Source organism: Centrocercus urophasianus, unplaced genomic scaffold (genome assembly GCF_019232065.1).
Source record: "Centrocercus urophasianus isolate 14NV4802_14NV808 unplaced genomic scaffold, USGS_Curo_1.0 seq_25, whole genome shotgun sequence".
NCBI lineage: Eukaryota > Metazoa > Chordata > Aves > Galliformes > Phasianidae > Centrocercus > Centrocercus urophasianus.
In genome coordinates, this window is record NW_024884811.1 from 10,043,743 (window position 1) to 10,064,675 (window position 20,933).

General features: G+C 42.5%; 1 protein-coding gene across 2 annotated transcripts in view; it reads right to left on the reverse strand.

Moving 5' to 3' along the window:
• Positions 1 to 3,562, reverse strand: part of IL31RA (interleukin 31 receptor A) — a 40,932-nt gene extending 37,370 nt beyond the window's left edge. The window contains exon 1 of one of the 2 annotated variants that reach the window (XM_042825906.1): positions 3,438 to 3,562. The gene's annotated coding sequence lies outside the window, so the exon portion shown is untranslated. Of the gene's footprint in view, positions 1 to 3,158; positions 3,378 to 3,437 lie in introns of those variants that run through there. The other variant, XM_042825907.1, reaches the window with a different exon arrangement.
• Between the last annotated feature and the right edge of the window lie 17,371 nt (positions 3,563 to 20,933).

A 20,933-nucleotide genomic window follows, 5' to 3' on the forward strand; every position in this document is an offset into this window, starting at 1 on the left:
ACAGAAAAACTGAATAGTTGTTGGTGTCTTTTATTCAGACTTTAGTAGCAATTGTAGCATCTCCAACCACCACATACAGAGACAGCCTCCGCTCTATACCTGATCAGTCAATGCTGACTGCCAGGAATCCAGGCCTGAGCTATCTCAGTGAATTAATGTAGCAACAGACTCATTTGGAAGAGCTATAAACGTAAGTGTCCCAAACTCCACTATTCAAATCTGTTAGTATTTACAAAATCCAGGGGGGAAAGAGGACATTCCAGGCACAGAATGCCTGAAGTTCCAAATATGAACTCCAGTCTCCTTCCTAGAAAACAGGCTGCAGAAGCATCAGCTCCCAGGACCAAACCCAAGGATGAGTATCCGCGGGTATCAGAGGAGCAAGAACAGAGACCATCTGCACAGGTCAGAGCAGAACAAACAAACTGGAGGAATCAGCAGAAGTGAGGGGGAGTTTATGCCCTTTCTGACATCCGTAAGCTGTACAAATTGCACTTTGACAAGACCATTCATGGGAAAAGCAGCAGACTCCACAGCAAATGATCCTGAGCACACTGGTTTCATAGCCTATAGCCTCTAACCAAGCCAAAAGTAGATAACTGAACCTAAGTCCAGGAAGAATAAAAATAAACATTTTAATATTTCAGTTAAATAGAAGTTCAAGCCAAAGAAGATAAGCACATTTTCTCTTGAAAAATAAACCTATTTACATTTGAAATGATGCCAATTTGCTACCATTATCTATTAAAATCCCTAGATTAAATTCTTAGTGTTATTCAAACAATACAGATTTACTGAGGAAACAGGAAGTTTATGGAAAAATCCAAAGGAGCAGTGTGAAGCAGAGCTCCATGAAGCCACAGCAACTTGTTCTTTAGATATCATAGCAAAAAAAAGAAATAAAAAATGCTGCATCCAGAAAGTTCAATGACATTTTAATTTACTAGCTGTAAATTGACTGGAACCTGAAAAAGCAGGAAAGACATTTTCTTCTGTCATTCTCTAAATAGAATTAGTTAAATAAAAAATAGGAACAACATGATAAGATACTTCTGTTCAAAAATCCTGAATGATGTGGTGGCCAGGTAAGGACAGTTCAGTTAATAACTGCAGATAACATTACTTTGTTTAGCATACATTAGAGTTACAAATGAAAAACTTGTTTTGAGAAACCCTTTTCTTCGGTATAGAACATTATTTACCAGCATATTAACACATTTTGATATAAAATGCTGCATATGATATTAAGGTTGTTTTTTTTTTTTTTTTTTCATTTTAAGTACACAATCAGATAGAATTTGAGAAGTATCTCTAAAAAAAAGGCCAGGACAACAATACTACCCTAAGTGACTGTTGGCAATTACCAGAGAGAACTAGAGATATTGTCACTGCAGGTCATTCTTGTTTTTATTGATAAAGAAAATTTTCAGGAAGGTTTTAAATAGACCCTGTGTACAGGTCTGATCCTGGGAGTTTTCTTCTTAGAGTTAGTGTTTGAGGAACCACAGACGTTAGTGTATGCACTGACTATTTTGTCACAGATCTCCAGTCCATAGGCCATCATTAGGTGAGGTAGTTGCCTTTGTACCCACTCCTTGGGCACAGCCACTCAAAGAAAGGTGGATAGCAGGACTGAACAAGACATCTCTGCCAGCGTAAGCAACTAGATGAGAAATGGATCCATGCATTGCCCTTTAAATAAAGGTAGAATTCTCATCAAGAGAGAGGTTTTTTCACAAGGCCAGATCCAAATCCCTTTCTTACCTCCCAAATCCCTTTCTTACCTCCCAAATCCAGGACCTGTTTTAATTTGAAGTTCATGAGAAATATACATCAGTCCATATGTAAGAGGGAAGATACTGTACTACTTTAAAGCATTTGTCCACTGTGCACAGCCTTGCAGTTGCTACCCACCATAGTGCTACACGTGTGACTGGAACAGGGAGGACCATGCAGATAAACCTGTGTTCCCACAGATAGAAGAGGAAAAGAGAACAAGATGAGAATAAAATGTATCGTCATGAAAAGATGAACATGACTGTGGAGTTTACCAACCCTCATACCACAGCTATTCTAAAAAAGAGATTCAATCATTATTCCAGAAAACATTATAAACTCATCTTACAGACACAGCTGATAATGAGTTTTGCATTTGTACAACTCACTGCAATACTTTATCCTGGTTTTCATAATTAATTTGAAATATAGATAATATGTGCCATTTCATCCTGTATCTTTTGTAGAGTGGTTAAGAAGCTTACCCTGCATTTCCACTTCCAAACATCCCTTTGCTTTTCCATTGTGGATACCTAAACGTACTCATATCAACTTCACAAGACAGTAAAAATTACATTCCCAAGTATTTCACAGCCTTCCTACCTACCCAGTGGACAAATTCTTCAAATAGTTGGAGCTCGACACAGAGGAAGCAGGCATTCGTGCAGACTGCTGCATGAACGCAGCACGTGTATGACGTAACAGGGAAACCTCTGTACAGCTCATCTTCACCAGATCCTTCATCTTCCTCTGTGGGACACCACATCCCCTCACTCACCACGTTAAGAAATGTAAGAGCCTCTTAGCACCCTTCCTACAGCTGAATGTCTGAGCACGCCATCCCCTGTCCCCAGCACAGGAGGCAGCTGTCTGTTGTGCTGAGTATTTTCTCTCTGCGCTCTGATTCCAAATGTTATTTATCAAAGAACCAGTCTGGACGACACAACCAAATGCTGACCACCTTGCTAACACAGCGCATCCATCTAACCCATTTTTCTTCTGCTTACTACTAATACTAACAATATTTTCATATTTCAGCTCAAAGTGCTGGCTGACAGAACTACAGAACAAAACCAACTACTACAAGCAACTCGATTTGGAAGTCTGCCAGTACAACAGTTTTTTACTTGAAGATGCTACACGTCCCAAAAATGCAAAAAATCATTCATCGGATTCACAGTGTCACAATACACCAACTTAACACTAACATTCAGACTGAACCCCAGCCAGTGCTCCATGCACTCGCCTAGAGAACCAAGTAACGAAGTCTCTCAGAAACAGAGCTCAGAAAGTTGTGCTCAGGCTTTTTAGGCGTTTATTTTCAACATGTGGCACACAGCCGCCACAGACACGCAGTGTCGCGGTCTAGGCGCAGGCGATACCTGTGACAGATCCGTAACAGGAAACGACGACGGCTCTCGGGGCACAAAGCGTGCACGCACGGAGTGCGGGGCCGTGTATCCACCAGCCCGAAACACCTCGGGTAAAGCCACTGCCGAGCGTAACGCGTTCTTCCCCAAAGCAAGCAAAGCGGCAGCTCAGCCACAACTCTCAGCTCTCACGTCAGAGAAACAACCGCCATCGCCGCACGGCGCGGCTGCAGCTTGCGACGGCCCCGCAGCGCCAGCACGGCTCCTGCCGCCGAAGGCGCCGGTACCTACCGCGGCGGAGCCCGGCTCGGCTACAGGCGGCGGAGGGATCTCACTCAATAGGAAGTCAGCGGGTGCGGCACGGCTACGCTTTTTCCTGTAACCCTGAGAGAAGGCGGCTCGCCCAGGCGAGCTGCTCCCCTCGCCGCCGCGACAGAACGCCGAGCTCCCGCCCGGCGGAGCCCACCGCGCCCGGCGCCGCCTCCCGCCTCCCGCCCGCCCTCACCACCTGCCGGGCCGGGTCGGGCCAGATACCGACCTAAGAGTGTCCCGCCGGGCCGTGGTTTCCACAGCTGTCGATGGTGGGCGCGCTGGCACCCATCTGACGTTGCTTCCAAAGCGCTTAAGTACATCAGCGCTATAATGCATGTTGATACACATCGTCTTTAAATTGCATCAACGCGTACAGAGAAACAAGAGGGCTGGGTCGTGGCCGTCGCTGATGAACGCTCAGGGACGCGCCTCATGCATTATTTAGGTCATCGGTGCCGTTCGGAATAAATACGAACCCTTTTAAAGCTTGCAGATGCGTGCCAACTAATGACGGCCATCAGCCACATAAAACGGAATAAAAGGAACAAGAGTTGGAAGGAAGATTGCAATTACGTGAGATGCTGTGCAAATGGAATGACATAGTCCCCAGAAATACATCTCCTGATAAGCATCCACAATCCTTTCTAAGAAGGCAGTCCCTGAGAACAGATAATGCACTATTGTAATTAGTGTCGATGCCATCCAACAGTCTTGCCCCTGGCCAGAAGCGATCCCTGCTAGTTTGACTTGTTAATGCCGGATTAGCATCCCCGGGAAGTCAGAGCAGACGGGAAGTCAGAGCAGACGAGAAGCTGCTGCCCATGCAGATGCAGGAGGCTGTTTTGAACCCGGTGAGGTCAGAGCTAGAACCCGTAGCAGATTCATTTGGCTCTTGCTCAGGCCCACAACCACTGCTTGTCACAAACTGAGTTGGATTCAGAGATGGATGCTATCTGAGAGATGTGCTGCCTCTCTGTCCATGGCTGCTCACTGTCATCAGTGTTTCCCCAGCCTGCTTCCACCATATCTCCCGTGTCTCCGGGACCTCCCTGCTTTTCCCAATCCAATGTCTATGTGCAGAAGTGGGATCAGCCTGCTAAGGGGGGATCATACCTATTTATTTATCGGAGGAGTAAATAAATGCTCTATTTTGTTTAGTTCGGGTGCTTAAAGAAGTCACAACTAGCCCGCACATCTGTAGCAAGCAAGCTGCAGACCTGTTCATATCAGTTTCCAACACTGTCTGCACGTCTGCACAATTTGGATCATGTCAAAGAAGGGCAACAAAGCTCATGGAGGGTCTGGAGCACACATCATAAAAGGAGTGGATAAAGGAACTGGGATTGTTCAGTCTGGAGGAGGCTCAAGGGAGGCCATATTGCTCTCTATAACTACCTGAAAGGAGGTTGTGGTGAGGTGGAGGGAGGCCTCTTTTTGCAGATAACAAAAATAGGAAGAGAGGTAATGATCTTATATTGTTCCAGGGGAGATTAAGGTTGGATATTAGGAAATACTTCTCAGAAAGAGTGATGAGGCATTGGAACAGGCTGCCCCTGACCTTGGAGATTTTTCCTAGAGGTTTTCAAGCGAAGGATAGCTCTCACATGGAGTGACACAGACTAGACTGGCTATAGACATGGACTAGATGATCTTATGAGTCCTTCCAAACTTAATGATTCTGTGATTTGATGAATCTGCTACCTGTCAGCAATTTAAGCTGCAATTGCTGGTTTTTTTTTTTTCCTCTGCAAATACACAGTGCCAACACTTTCTCCCAATCCCAGATGGAAAAGTGAGCAGGCTGGTTGACTGAGTAAAATGCTCCAAGCAAAAACCCAACTCTTTCAGGCCATGCTGCTGGTATGCTGGTGTGCCATCAGTCCTTCTACCCACTTCATTTGCTCGTTCCTGCTGCTGTTTGTCATCTAGCTCCTGTTTGCTTGTCTTCTTCCCGCAGAGCAGCATTTACACTCTGCACCTCAGCATCCACTCCAACTTTCAGAGCAGTCCCGTGCCTTCACTTCTTCAGCTAACTCCCCATAGCCACCACCGCAGAGGGTAGCCTACTGATTCCCCTGTTTGTTTTGAAACAGTGTTGCCATCTCTTGATCATCTGTTTCTCATCTGGTGAAACCGCACTGCACTGATGTTTCCCTTGCTATTAACAGGAATTTTAATAAGTTGGTACCGCAATATTTTGAAATTTCCCCTCTATTTTGCTATTAGGTATAGAACAGAACTGTGATGAAGAAAAAGATTCAGACTGTAACCTGAACTCTCCTTGATTCTGCAAGACCTTTGATGTGTTCCTTATGTACCTCCTTATGTCTAAATTGGAGTGATGTGGTTCAGAGAGAGGACTATTTGATGCATAAGGAACTGGTTGGATGGCCACAGCCAAAGGGTTGTGGTTAATGACAGTTGAGATGGAAGCTGATCATGAACGGTGTCCTCCAGGCGTCTGTTGTAGGACTGGTACTCTTGAGCATCTTTATCAATTACATAAATGATGGGATTGAGCATACTCACAGCAAGTTTCCACACAACGCCAACATAAGTGGTGAGTTGATATGGCAGAGGAAAGGATGCCATCCAAAGGGACCTTGACAAAAGGTGGGACCATATCAACATAATGAGGTTTAACAAGGCCCAGTACAAGGTGTTGCGTTTGGGTCAGGGCAATCCCAGATCTCCCCCAGACTGGGATAAGAACTTGAGAGTAGCCCTGCCAAGAAGGACTTGGGGGTCCAGATAGATGAAAAACTTAACATGAGACAGCACTATGCACTTGATGTCCAGAAGGCCAGCTCATCAAAAGAGGGATGGACAGCTGTGAGAAGGAGGTGATTGTCACTCTCTGCTCTGCTCTCATAGGGTCCCATCTGCAGGAGTGCATTCTGGACTGGGGACCCCAACTCAAGGACATGGAGCTTTTGAAAAGGGCCCTGAAAGGGGCCATGAGGGTGATCTGAACCCTGGAGCACCTCTCCTGTGAAGGCAGGATGAGGGAGCTGGGCTTGTTCAGCCTGGAGAGGAGAAGGATCTGGAGAGACTTCATTGCAGCTTTCGAATATTTAAAGGACAATTGTAAACAGGAGGGAAATCAACTTTTTACACAGGTAGATAGTGATAGGACAAGAGAAAATAGTTTTAAACTGAAGGCGGGGAGAGTTAGATTAGATGTCAGGAAGAAGTCTTTCACAGAGAGAGTGGTGAGGTGCTTGAGCAATCTGCTCAGAGAGGTTGTGGATGCCCATCCCTAGAGGTATTCAAGGCCAGGTTGCATGGGGCCCTGGGCAGCCTGATCTAGTTGTTGGCAAGCCTGCCTACACCAGAAGGTTGGAACTAGATGGTCTTTGAAGTCCCTTCCAACCCAAACTATTCTGTAATTCTATAACTCTTTTTTACACTGTTTGCACAGGAACCCTGGGCTTGACCTATTATTTGCCTGTATCAACATATTAGTGCAGTACATTGTTTTTTTAACTTACTGACAGATGTTTTAAAACAATATTTTAAACCAATGAAAAATTATACCAGACCTAAAAGTAGTTATTCACTTGCTAAACTTCTTAAAATCTCCAGCCATCCTTCTGACTGCTTAAAGACTAGGTACATGCTCTAATTAAAGCTTCCTTTGTTTAAAATGTTTTCATGGAGGCTGTAGCACTTAGGACATTCCAGGATGCAGAGGACACTTAATGAAAGCAGCAATAACTGTTCCAGTTACCACCATCTGTAATGATTTAATCGGAGAGGGAAAGTGCATCTTACAGAAAAACAAAAAAAGTTGATTTACCAAAAATGATTTGCCATAGAAGTCTGGAAACTTTAGAGTATAACAGTAACCATGCCAAAAGATGTGTTGTCACATTGACACTTAAGGGTGCTTTTATCCTTTTTGTGCTAGTGTTTTAAAGGACAAACTCTTCTGCTGTGAGGATGGGAGAAGAGTGAAGCTGCTATTCCTGGAACTTCAGGGAAGAAAATACCCTTGAAATGAAGACTCAGTGTTTTGATTGTATTCTGTTCTGCTCCTGTGTGCTCTTGGCTAGTGAGCTGGCAGTTCATGGATGGCTGCTTCAGAGACTGAAGAACAGATTTCAGGTGCTACTCCTTAGAGAAAGGAATGTGTGCTGCCCGTATAGGTAGAATGAGACAGGACACTGAAGAACTACTGCTAAAATCTGATCCTGATCACCCATTAATTTTTAACATCACAGTAGCTCAGTTTGATACTTTGAAAAGTATTTATCTTCTGTATTATCGCCACATGCTATAAAGATATTAACCACTGCACACTTACTGTGAGTCTGTATGAATTCACATTTGGCACAGAACAGAGAATTGTGCAATTATCTGGGAAAACAAGGTGCATTTTCACTGTAATTTGACCTTGCAGAATTTAAATGTGCGATCTTGATAAAAGCAAGCCTGACATGAAACAGAGTTTTCATTAAGTTGGTTTTTGCTCTGAAATGGTTGAAGATGTTCTGATGTATTGGGAAAAGTGTGTGTGAGAGGGGAACAATGAAAGTTACGTAACTTTTTCTAAAAATTGCCCCAATATGTAAGAAATCATCAGGCATTTGAAACTGTGGTTTTTAGAAGCACTTAAAACCTTTGCCTCATTAAGTTGCACGGACATCACCTTCTGCCCAATTGGAATGCAAAACTTACAAAATCAATGGAACCACACTTCCATCTATTTCTATTCTGCCTACAGCTATCCAGGCTCCCAGCCTTTATGGCAATACCTTTGTTTTTCCCCTATGTTGCTATGGAGGCATCAGTAAGACCTTGATGAACCATTCTCTTGAAAGCCATTCTTTCCCCACACTTGGTGTAGGATATTGACTAATTCAAATACCGAAGCCATGATTTCATCTTCCCATGAACTTGATCATAATGTAATCGCAAGAGGAAGCAGAAAAACATGGTATCATCAGTTTGTAAAGGAATCTGTTTACATTATTAAGTCCAACTGGAATTACAGCATGCTAAATGGACTGTATAGGAAGACTCAATTAATCAAGACTTGATTTCACTGTTGTAGCAGTAATGGCACAATCCATGTGGACAGATTTTGTAGCTGGAAAATAATTAGCATAAAAGCAGTTTGTATCTTTCTGTTTTAATATTTTTTCACCAGAAGTGTAGATCCTAATTATAGCCTATTTCATGCTTCTCATGACTAAAAGGACAGCAGTGTGTGTTTGAACAAAAGACTTTCCTGGTATTGACAACAGAAAATAAAATCAGTAGTTTTTACTTATACAGTTTAAGCGCTTGAGAACTTACAGCTTAACTGCATGGTAACATTCAAATGGATATAATTTCAGATTTGGTGGATCAGTGTAACAGGAGATGGGTAGCATGATGGTAAAAGTCACAGTGAAAACAGCTTGCATTTACAGTACTTCAAAATGAGATGGTGAAATGCACATGACTGCATAGCAACGCTGCATGATGGAAAGAATCATTTTAAGAACAATACTGTCCCTGTCTGTAACAGGATAAAACTTTATTCTGCATATGAAGATGCACTATTATAATTTTTTAAAAGCTACAGCTCTAAAGCAGTACAGGGCCACAGAAAATGGCCCCAGTGCCCCAGTGTCACCTCTGTCCCACTGATAACCCTGACTCACTGCTGGTGCCAGTGCTAGACGCTGTACAAGCTAACTCTGTGCCGTATCGTGCGTTAGGTTGATGTGCTTGATATGCTTGGCTGATGCCCGGATGCCTCATTCCTCTGAGTGTAAAGAGGAAGGAGTGCTGCTGTCTTTCACTGATTTATTTTCATTTATTTGTGTGTAGTTCTGCAGTGAGTGTCCATCTATTCCCTGTGATTCAATTTGTCGGGGGACTGAAAATTCACTGTGAACAGTCAGATCCTGTACCATATATAAATAAATTAATTATGTTCTTCTTGGATTTCACTTTGAAATAACAAAAAATGCTTTTCAAAACAGCAGCACCCTCTAAACCATGCTCAGTTTTAACTCCTGATTTATGCCTGTGGCCTTAGTTTCACTGCATGACATTAACCAAGACTACCACAGTTTTAGAATATGCCACAAAAAAGTACAACTGTATCATTTTAGTTTTTTTATATATTTAGCAGAAGACATACAAGCTGTCCAAAAGTAATAGGATGAGGAAGAAATACGCTATTTGCCATGTTATGCAGTGAGCAACTGTCCAGATTTAACATATACAGAAGGATTTTTAAATCTAGATTACTTTAATTATTTGCACATGGTTCTTAAGATGTTAATCTGTTCTCAGGAATATTCTTTTTCCTCAAGAAAAGAATCAGGTGTTTTCCTAACGAGGCCACAAAGCCGTTATCCATTTCAGAACAGAATACGGAACTGCGCAACACTTCCTTCCCACCACATCTTCCCTTACAGTATTGCAACACCATAACATCAGCTGTAATTGCAATCAGTTAAAATGCTGGCAAAGAGGGAGCCTTGCCTTCAGGGGCTTACTATAGTAACATTTAAGATGTTTTCATCCTACGGTAACTCAGGCTTCCCAAACCTTTTACTACGAGTACAAAGGCAGGGAAATATAATTATACCCATTTGTACAAGCAGGCTGAAGGAATTATTGAGAACCTCATGTGACTTTAATGAAAGGACTACACAGTGCCATTTGCTCTAATTTCCCATAATGAGAACACAATGAGCAATGATTCCTTATTACAAAGATACAAAAATCACCTCTTACAAAAAGAGCCCATCTAGAAATAACAATCACCAACATCGAGAACAAGTTTCTTAAAAACAAATATTTCAAAAAAGACCAAAAAAGTGGAAAAGCCTCATACCTAAGAATGACTTATTGTACAGATATTTCTCTCTTCCTACATGCCATGCACAGCTTTGAAAAGATTTGTATGTTATTTCTAGAGCTGGCACCTTGTGAAGGTGGCATGGCTGACAGCACTCCTCCAAATTAAAGTTTAGGAAGCACAGTACCACACCAACAATATAGAATATATGGGTAACATATAAAATATGCAATACAGTTAATGTACATAAGTAACAAAATTTCATTTTTAAGGTATTTTTATTAAAACTTAACTTGAATAAAACAATAAAACTTGTGGGATATTTGACATCGTTTTTGTAAAACTAACATATCAGGCTAGTTCAATGGCAGGGGCTGCAATTCTTAGGGACATCTCAAGATGCTGGTCAGAGATTTTTTAATGAAATTGTACTCTTCCTGTGCTTCATCCTTAAAAAGAGATGCTCACAAACGTACATACTGCCAAAAAAAAGGTGAAGACATGAATAAGGCTCAACTGTAAAGTGAGGGAATTTTTTTTCTGGTAACAGGGCTCTTATAAACATCCAGTTGAGAGACAATTTTTTGAGTTGAATATCTGATCACTACCTTCCATTTGAAAACTTGCAGATAATGAATTTATATTGACTGAAATTGGAGTCTCAAGTATACAAAAAACTGCTAATTTTTTTTTTCAGTCTTGAAACCTATTCTCAAATTCCTTTATCAAAGCAGAAAGCAAGGCTGTATTTGTTCTCCCTTACAATGGCTTTGGTTGTTTGTTGCAGAGCACCACTTTAACATGTTTGCAACAGTCTCCAGAAAAACAGCAGGTTCATTAGTATTATCACTGAATCATAGTATGGGTTGGGATGGAAAGGACTAGAGATCATCTAGTTCCACATCCTACATGTTGTGGGCAGAGCTGCTTTCACCAGCTCAGGCTGCCCAGGGCCCCATCCAACCTGGCTTTGAGCACCTCAAGGGATGGGGCATCCACAGCTTCTCTGACAGCCTGTGCCAGGGCCTCACTACCTCATACATCAGATTTCTAGAACTGTTTATGTGCTTAAGAGGAAACATTTTCAGTACTGTCTCTGAGTTCCAACTGACTTATTCAGTCTGTCTAAACATTGAACTGAATCGCTTGAACAGAAAGTAGCTCCTCTAAATGTCCTTCCTTACTGCAACAATTTCATTTCTGTTTAATGAAGAGTAATAAAAACCAAGGTCACTAAATTTAGAGGTCCTTAAAAATGTAGGCATACTTTGAAGAAAATTAATAGTGTAAAATGAAAAACCTTCAACACTTACACTTCCAGCACTACTGAATTATACCCTAAGTTGCCTAACTTGATTTAAACATTTTAAATAAATAAAAATTTGGGAAGGAAAAAAAAAAAAAAGAGCAGATAAACATTAAGAAAACATAAAGAATTCTACTGCTGCTTATTGGCTTCTGCCCTTGAGAAAGTAGACTGAAGCATTCACAACATTAAAAATCTGGAGTGACTGCTTATAAACATTGTTGCCAATGTCTGAACCTAAACGTACACAATATATTCACAGAAAGTAAAAATTCGCTGTGAGACAACTAACTCATCAGTGCAGGGTGCAGTGCATGGTGCGGGGGGTCCGCGTTCCCGGAGCAGCCCACACAGCACTGAGCTCTGCACTTGTTGCTGGACCAGTGCTGATGCCACACTGATGTTTGGCTGCAGTTGAACAGTGCAAGCACATCACCAAGGCTCTCTCCAGCCCCAAAACCAGAGGCTGGGGGTGGGCAGGAGTTGGGTAAGGAATACAGACAGGACAGCTCCTCCCCAAAGGGATATCCCACACTATGCAGTGCCATGCTGAGCAATAAAGGCAGGGAAAAGAGAAGGACAAGGGCGGTCTTGTTATAGGAACGCCTGTCCTCCCAGTTAAGCTTCACAAGGTACAGCTGAACATCACTACTGATGGGAAGTAAAGAACAGTTGTTTCCTCTCACATTGCTTCTATGTGGTCTTTATTATTTTTTTTCACCACTTTTTTGTCTAACTAAATTATACTTATCTCAACCCCTGAGATTTTTTTTCCACTTTTTTCTCTTCCTCTTCTTTTGAGGAGGTTCAGTAGAGCAAGTAGCATAGTGGGGTTTAGCTGCCTACCCACGTGAAACCGTCACACAAAGAACAATAGCATACATATTTGTCTTTGACAATTATTAGGGATCAAATACATACATCCAAATCTCACCAAGTAACAACCGTTTGTACTGTTACTAAGATAAAAACTGTGACCTGTCACAATATCTCCCTCTTGTGTCACTATTACTCAGAACAGCTAAACAGTACTGTTTACATTGAAGTTACTGAACTTGCTAACAAAAAGAAAAAAAACAAAAACAAAAAACCATGTACTACCATGTAGCCTGAAAGAGTCACAGTTTGTTCAAAATCAGGGAGGATTACTTTATGCTGATCTACTGACAGTGTGTTGTGGTTTAACTCAGCAGCCAGTTGAGCACCACACAGCTGTTTGCTCCCCTGCAAGTGGGATAGGGGTGAGAATTAAAAATGAAGTTCACAAATTTGTAGGTTGAGATAAAGATTGTTTAATAAAGGAAAATAAAAAAAATAAAAAAAACCAGAACAACATGATGTACAATGTACTTGGTAACCACCAGCCAGTCAATCCCTACCCAGTCCCTGAGCAACAGCAGTCCCCATCAAATTCCCCACTGCTATAATTTAGCATGACACCATATGGTATGGAGTAACTGTTTGGCCAGCTTGAGTCAGCTGAGTTCATTCTGTCCCCTCCCAGCTCCTTGTATATCCCTACGCCCCATGCTGGTACAGCAGCATGAGAAGCTGAAAAGTCCCTGACTCAATGTAAGCACTAACCAGCAACATCAGGTACCATCAAGACCATCTAAAGAATATGAAGGTGCACAAGTCCATGGAACACGACGAGGTGCATCCACTAATCATGAGGGACCTGATGAAGTTGCCAAGCTGCAATCCATCATATTTGAAAGGTCACAGCAGTCTGGTGAAATTCCCACTGACTGGAGAAGGGGAAACATAACTCCCACTTTCAAGAAGGGAGAAAAAGATCTGGGAAGCTACAGGCTGGTCAGTCTCACCTCTCCCTGGTAAAATCATGGAACAGATCCTCCTGTAGGCCCTACTAAAAAAACATTAAAGTCAAGATCAGATGACTGGTGATAACCCACATGGCTTCATCAAGAACAAATCATGCCTGGCAAAATTGCTGGCCTTTTATGATGGAGTTACAGCATCAATGGATAAAGGAAGAACAACTGATGTCATCTAGCTGGACTTCTGCAAAGTGCTTGATGCTGTTCCGCTTAACATCCTGCTCAGTAAATAGAATAAATATGGGTTTGATGGACAAACTACTTGCTGGATAAGGAATCGACTGAATGCTCACACTCAGAGTTGGAGGTCAGTGGCTCACTGTCCGAGACGATGGAGACCAGTGGCAAGTAGTGTTCCTTGGGGAATGGTGCTGGGACCAGTACTTTTTTACATCTTGGTCAGCAGTGAGAACACTGGGATCGAGTGCACCCTCAGCAAGTTCACCAACCTGCCCTTGAATACCTCCAGGGACAGGGCATCCACAACCTCTCTGTGCAGCCTGTTCCAGCACCTCACCACTCCCTGTAAAGAACTTCCGCTGACATCCAACCTCAATCTTCCCTCACTCAACTTAGAATCATTTTCCCTTGTCCTGCAGTTATCAACCCTTTCAAAGAGTTGATTCCCCTCCCCTCTGTAGGCTCCCTTTAGGAACTGAAAAGCTGCAATGAGGTCACCCTGCAGCCTTCTTCTCTCCAGGTTGAACAAGCCCAGCTCCCTCAGCCTGTCTTCATAGGGCAGGTGCTCCAGTCCCCTGATCATCTTCGTGACTCTCCTCTGGACTCTCTCCAACAGCTCCCTGTCTTTCTTGTACTCGGGGCTCCAGACCTGGACACAGTATTCAGTATATCATTATTCACAGTATTCACAGTATGTCATTGATGTCACTGATAAAGATGTTGAAGAGCACCGGTCCCAAGTCAGACTCCTGGGGATGCCACTCGTTACCAGCCTCCACCTGGACATGCAGCCATTGATGACCACTCTCTGTCTGCGGCCTGCCAACTAATTCCTGTCAGCTAATTCCTTATCAATCAGGTGGTCCACCCATCAAATCTACATCCCTCCAACTTGGAGATAAGGATGTGGTGGGGGACCATGTCAAAGGCCTTGCTTATACTATTACTCCATCATAGAAGGCCACCAGATTGGTTAGGCATGACCCTTTAATGCATGCCCCACAAAGATCATCTGAACTTAGAAAACAAAATCCAAAGTACACTTCTCTACACAATTATTGCCTGTTCCAGTTCTCTGACTGCCCTAGATAAGAATAGCACACTTTGCTGAGTGTGCTATTTCAATTAATCTTGAAGACTGAAACTATTGTAGTCATATTCCCAATTCAGAGGAGTCCCCAGCCTTCTTCACTTCCCTTGCTATCCGAAACACTAGAGATCATAGGATAATAATTCATGTCAGACAGCATATCAGGGTATCCCCAGGTCCACGTCTTTTTCAAATCATCAGCACAGATTGGATCGTATGGCTCATGGCTTTACCCTGTGTAGTCTGGAAGGTCTCAAAAAATTGCGTACACCAGAAGATGCTGGTTTGTTACAGTCACAGTAAAAAAAGATGTTCAGGCTCCAAGGAAAATGTCCTACTAGAGCTCAGCATCAGTCACAGATGAACTGCAGAAGGCCCCCTCTTTCAGCTTGCCCCGGTCCACTGGGTGCATCTGCTGATCTCCACCAGTTTGTGGCACCTGCCAATCTGGGTAGCAAGTACTTCCTCACCTTCTTTTGGTCTTGATGCAACCAGGGATATGTTTTTTTCTCTCTGACCAGCTCAAGATCAGCAGTTGACAGTCATTCTGTGATCAGTCATAATTCCCATCACCTCAGGCATTTTTTATCTGGTGGTTTATTTACAACTGCAATAAACTTGAAAATTATGAAAGGGTTTTTCACCTCCCTTGAATTTTTAATAATGTAAAGTCCTTTGTGCAACTGTCTTCTCTGTAACTTCCTAACCATCTTCCATAGTACCACACAAGTAACTTCTAGCCATAAGGACTTAACTGCTTCATATGTTTTGAGTAATTATTTCCAAAAAGATCAAGCCTGCTTACTTAAAAAATAAAAAAAAAAATTAAAAATCCTGATCTTCTTAGCTTGTAAATCCATATTCTGGTTACAGAGGACTGGAGAGAATATAGTGTACTTATACAGGGTACCAACAAAACATTCATATAACACAAGGATGCTGCTGTCTGCAGGCACAGCTGTGTATCAGTGGGGTTCCTACTCCAGTGCTGCATCACTGTACAGCACACGCTGTATGTGAAAAGCAAGACTTCTTAAAATCAGTACAGTATTCAAACAGGGTTGGGGTTGAAGTCCCAGAGATGGACCCTGAAAACAGATAATTATCACTCAAACCAGAGGATATTAAAAACACCACAGGTACTCCTACTGCAACAAAACAGTAGGATGCAGAAGGATGATCATCTGGTTTCCACTCTTCTTTTTTAAAGCACATCAAATACTATTTTAAGAATCATTTCAGACATCTCAGAAAAAAAAAAAGTGAAAAACAAAGAATGTGATTATTTGGGTCGTGTGTTTGGAGAACCACATCATTAGACCAATCATCACAGACCAACTAGAAACAACAGTTACGTACCATCATCTTTTCTGTATTTAAGGGATCAGAGCAGATGTCTCAGTCACAACCATTCTAGAAACTGACAGACTGGTTCACAGGATACTCAATCACTTCACCTGCTAAAGAGAGATTGTCTATAGGGATTGCTATTTATCCCAGGCATAGAGCCAGAACTTGTTTCAGAAAAGGCAAAAATTGAGTCTTGTTGATCAAAGCTAGCACTTGTGTGAAGTTCTCTCTATGGCTGCTTTACCTTCATTTTTCAGATGTACCAAAAAAGCCCCTGACACCACTAGCTCTTCTGCACATCTGGAACTGCTGATCTGATCAGGATCCACCACAAACACATACCACAAGTCACATGTACAGGTCTTATTCTTCCAGTCCTTTCATTCTCTGAGAGCTCATCTCACAAGGAAGAATGTTCAAGTAGTGCATTAATAATATGCAATTTGACAGAAATTGGAATAAGCAAGATTCAAAGTATGAAGTATATGCTTGATGGCATTTTGCTATACTGTCTTGTCATGACCCTTCAGATTAGTCTTGAACTACTTTGAAATACAAGGAGCATTTTTGGTACAAATATGGAGGTAATGATAGGACAAGGACTTCAAGTTAAAAACTAACCAAAAAAATTAGAAGCACCTAAGAATATCATAGCTATACTGTTCCCAGTTTTCAATTTGTTTAATAAAATATTTAAAGCACTCATCTTGACTGCCATCTGGTGGACAACTGTCTACAGATAAAAGCATTGACAACTAATAGTACACATGCTATTTAAATGAGTGAAATGAGGGAAAAGCAAGCAGTTTGAGTATTAACTCGTAACCAAAGAGCTGAAAATACTTGTCTCTAGAACGATTTAGCCTAAGCAAACCTTTCCCAAATTTGGGGACCCACAACAGTTCATTATACAGAAATAAGTATATTAAAGTCTTTGAAGCCTTAGCTAGCTTCCTTTCTCTAAGGAACCACTGAGCACTGAAAATATCACTCCACATCAGTAAATTGCTGTGATTCATTCACAGAACCCACACAGCAGCAAGATCTATAAACAATAGTCATGTCTTCAACTTCAGAACTGCATTGACTAATCTGACCTCAGTTCAAAAACATTACAGCAATGAAAAAAATGCAAACCCTTACACTGAACAGAATTTTGATTTTAAGCAAAGCAGCAGGAAGAAATACTCTGCCAAACAAGCAAAAAAATAATTCCTTGTAACATCTCCAACCACCTTCAGATACTACTTAAACGAAAGAAAATGCCAGTCTTACTCCCTTAGTGCAGAAAAAGATATTACAGTTGTAGAAAGCATAGGTAAAAAAAAAAAAGAAAAAAAAAAAAAGAAAAAAAAAAGAAAAACCAACAAAAGAATTAAAGAATATGAAATATTCTTATCCACATTAAAGAATATGAAATATATGAAAAGCATGAGCATTTTAATGGCATTGTAATTGCCATTTTAGCGTGGACCCTGCAAATGGAAGGAGCCAATCCAGCTGCTCACCTGCAGGACAGAGGGCTGAACAACCCACAAGAGTAAAGGGTCTGGACCTCTCTGCTTGAAACGGAAAGAGGCGTCTGTCCCCAGCACCCACAGTGCCACCAACCCCAGCAGAGTCCCTGAGTAACAGATTCAGGGCTCTCAGGCAGGCAGGAATGAGGGTCTGGAAAGCAGTCAGAACCCAGGCCCCGAGAAGCACATTGGGACTGCGGGGAGCAACAAGCAAAGGGAGCGGGGCTCGTCAGGACACTGCATCAATACCAGCGTGACCAAAGAAGGGCGGAGAGTCTTCGTAATTGGGGACTTTTCACTGGGGGGCACTGAGGCCCTCATTTGCCACCCAAATAAGCTCTCCAGAGAGATGTGCTGTCTTCTAGGGGCACATGTTAGAGACATTAGGAAGGCTCTACCACAGCTCATTAAACCAAAGACTACTATCCTTTTATTGGCAGTCAGGTTGGCTCCCGGGATGCTGCAACGGGGAAACTAAAGAATGCTAAAAGGAACTTTGCATTCCTTGGAAAGATGTTGAAGGGATCAGGAGTGGAGGTAGTGTTCTCCTCAGTCCTCCTAATGGGTGGCTGGGACTCAGAAAGGAGGAGAACATGTAAGGTAAATGACTGACTGAGGAGGTGGTGTCTTGATCAAGGTTTTGGGTATTTTGATCTTGGGCAGATCTTCAAGAAATCGGGTGTGTGGGCTTCTGATGGACTCTGACTGAGCAAGTGGTGCACAAGTGAGCTGGGAAACAAGCTTTCTGAATTGATTACCAGGGCTTTAAACTAGTTTTGAAGGAGGAAGGGAGGGGAGTTAGATGTGAGAAGGGCCGGGGGATGTTGTCACTGTTGGAGATCTCAGGGAAAAACTTCTGAGTTGTCCCACAGGACCATGCGAGGGATCTTCAGAGAAGGTCATGTTGCCAATACCCTGTCCAAAATCTTCTGTCCCCATAGGGGTAACTGTACCTGCTGCTTCTCTTAAGTGCCATTTGCATTTAGCATGGGAAATAAACAGGATGAGCTGAGGATCTGTGTACAGGAACAGGGTGATAATCTCACTGCAGTTACTGAGAGACAGTGGGACAGCTTGCATGACTGGAATGCAATCATAGAGCACTATGTTCTTTTTAGGAAAAATAAGCTGGGGAAGGGAGGTGGAGGAGTTGCTTCTTTTTTGAGCTCGACAAGAATGTACTGAGCTCCACCTGAGGGTGGGTGAGGTATGTGCAGAGAATCTGTGGGTGAGAATTAATGGGAAGACTGGTATGGCTGATATCGTTATAAGGGGGTACCAGAAGTCACCAGATCAGGAGGATGAAGTCAGTGAGGCTTTCTACAAGCAGCTAGAAGTAGCCTCACAATCCCATGCACTGGTTCTTATGCGGGACTTTAATCATCCAGCTATCTGGTAAGTAAGCCAGGCACACACAGTGCAGATGGTTCTTGCAATGCATTGAAGATTATTTTTTGATGTGGGTGGTGGAGATGCCAATGAGGATGGGGATGCTTCTGAACCTTGCTCTTACCAAAAGGGATGGGCTTGCTAGCAATGTGAAGACTGGGGACAGTTCAGGATGCAGTGATCATGAGATGGTGGATTCCGAACTCTTGAGTGGAAGAACCACAGAATGGCTTCAGTTGCAGGGATTTCAAGGATCCATAGAGCTCCAACCCCTCTGCTGCAGACAGGGCCACCTAATATACTAGACCAAGCTGCCCAGAGCCCCACATTCAACCTGCCCTTGAACACCTCCAGGGATGGGGCATCCACAACGTCTCTGGGCAGCCTGTTCCAGCACCTCACCACTCTCTGTGAAGATCTTCCCCCTGACATCCAACCTAAATCTTCCCTCTTCCAACTTAAAACCATTTCCCCTTGTCCTGCAGTTACCAACCCTTTCAAAGAGTTGACTCTCCTCCTGCTTGTAGGCTCCTTTTAGGTAGTGGAAGGCTGCAATGAAGTCACCCTGCAGCCTTCTCTTCTGCAGGCTGAACAAGCCCAGCTCCCTTGCTGCTCTGGACTTTGGGAGAGCCAACTTCGACCTTTTCCAAGGACTGTTTGGAGGTGTCTCATGGCGAGAGTGTGTGAAGTTAAGGAGGCCCGAGAGAGCTGGGCAACATTTAAACAGCACTTCTTCCTAGCTCAAGATTAGTGCATCACTAAGAGCAAGAACTTGGGGAAGGGAGGCAGGAGACCTGCATGGATGAGCAAAGAGCTCATGGATAAGATCAAAGGGAAGAAAGTGGTCTATGGAATGGGGAAAAAGGGCCTATCCTCTTGGGAGCAACATAGGAGTGTTGTCAGGGCCTGCAGAGGTGCAACGAGGAAGGCTAAAGCTCACCTGGAATTGAAGCTGGCAAAGGAGATACAGGATAACAACAACATTTTTTTTTCCAAGTATGTTAATGGTAAAAGGAAGACTAGGGATAACGTGGGTCCCCTGCTGAATGGGGGAGGAGTCCTGGAAGTGGGGGATGCTGAGAAGGCCTTCTTTGCTTCACTCTTCACTTCAAAGACATACTGTGTTTACACATATCTAGTAGAAACAGTTTGAGATGCTTTATTTGTGAACGGTATTAAATGTAATAAATGTACAAAATGTACAAAAACTATGCTAATGATTATTTTACAAGCTGCAAATCAAATGCAAGCCTACAACAGATCCAGAATACCTCTTTAGTCAGTTACACAACTCATCCTGATATACCCCAACCAAACAGGTACAAGATAGGAGGTGAAGCAAAAACCACCTGTGATCAAAGTGATCCTTGAAACAAGCCTAAGTCAGCCTCCTTCGAAGGCTTACCTAAGATACCTATGACTCATGACTGCTGTTACTTTGGTTGTACAAGTGTACATCTTCTTCCAGAAACTACTACCCATGTATTTCCTGCTGCTAGCAAATCAACAAAGCCCAAATTTCTGGACTGAAAGTTGTAATGGATACACAAATCCTCAAGAATTGTCAAGAAAAGGAGTCCCACTGTCCAGGACATTAAATACATACACTGCTTCCAAGCTGCATTTTAAATGAATTTTAATAACAAAGTATTAAGTTCCAGTGACATGCCATTTTCCACTTGCAAGCAAAACAGGGATGACAACTCATTTATAGCAACACATTATTTATAGCAACATACAAGCGTCAGCAAACACCTACTGAATGAAACATTTAACACTTAGTATCAGGCTTCTTTTTTTCCTGAAAAAGGCTTTTGCCTTCCTAAATTGAGTGAGAATCAACAATAGGTTTCTTTTTCATTGTTGAAAGCTTCATCATGAGATACAAGGTAGCTTGTAAACACAAAGCATTTCATAAAGCTTAACAGTAAGTAAACATTAACTGCAACAGTTAACTTAAACCAAAACAGAATACAACAGAGTTTACTACTAAATCTGCA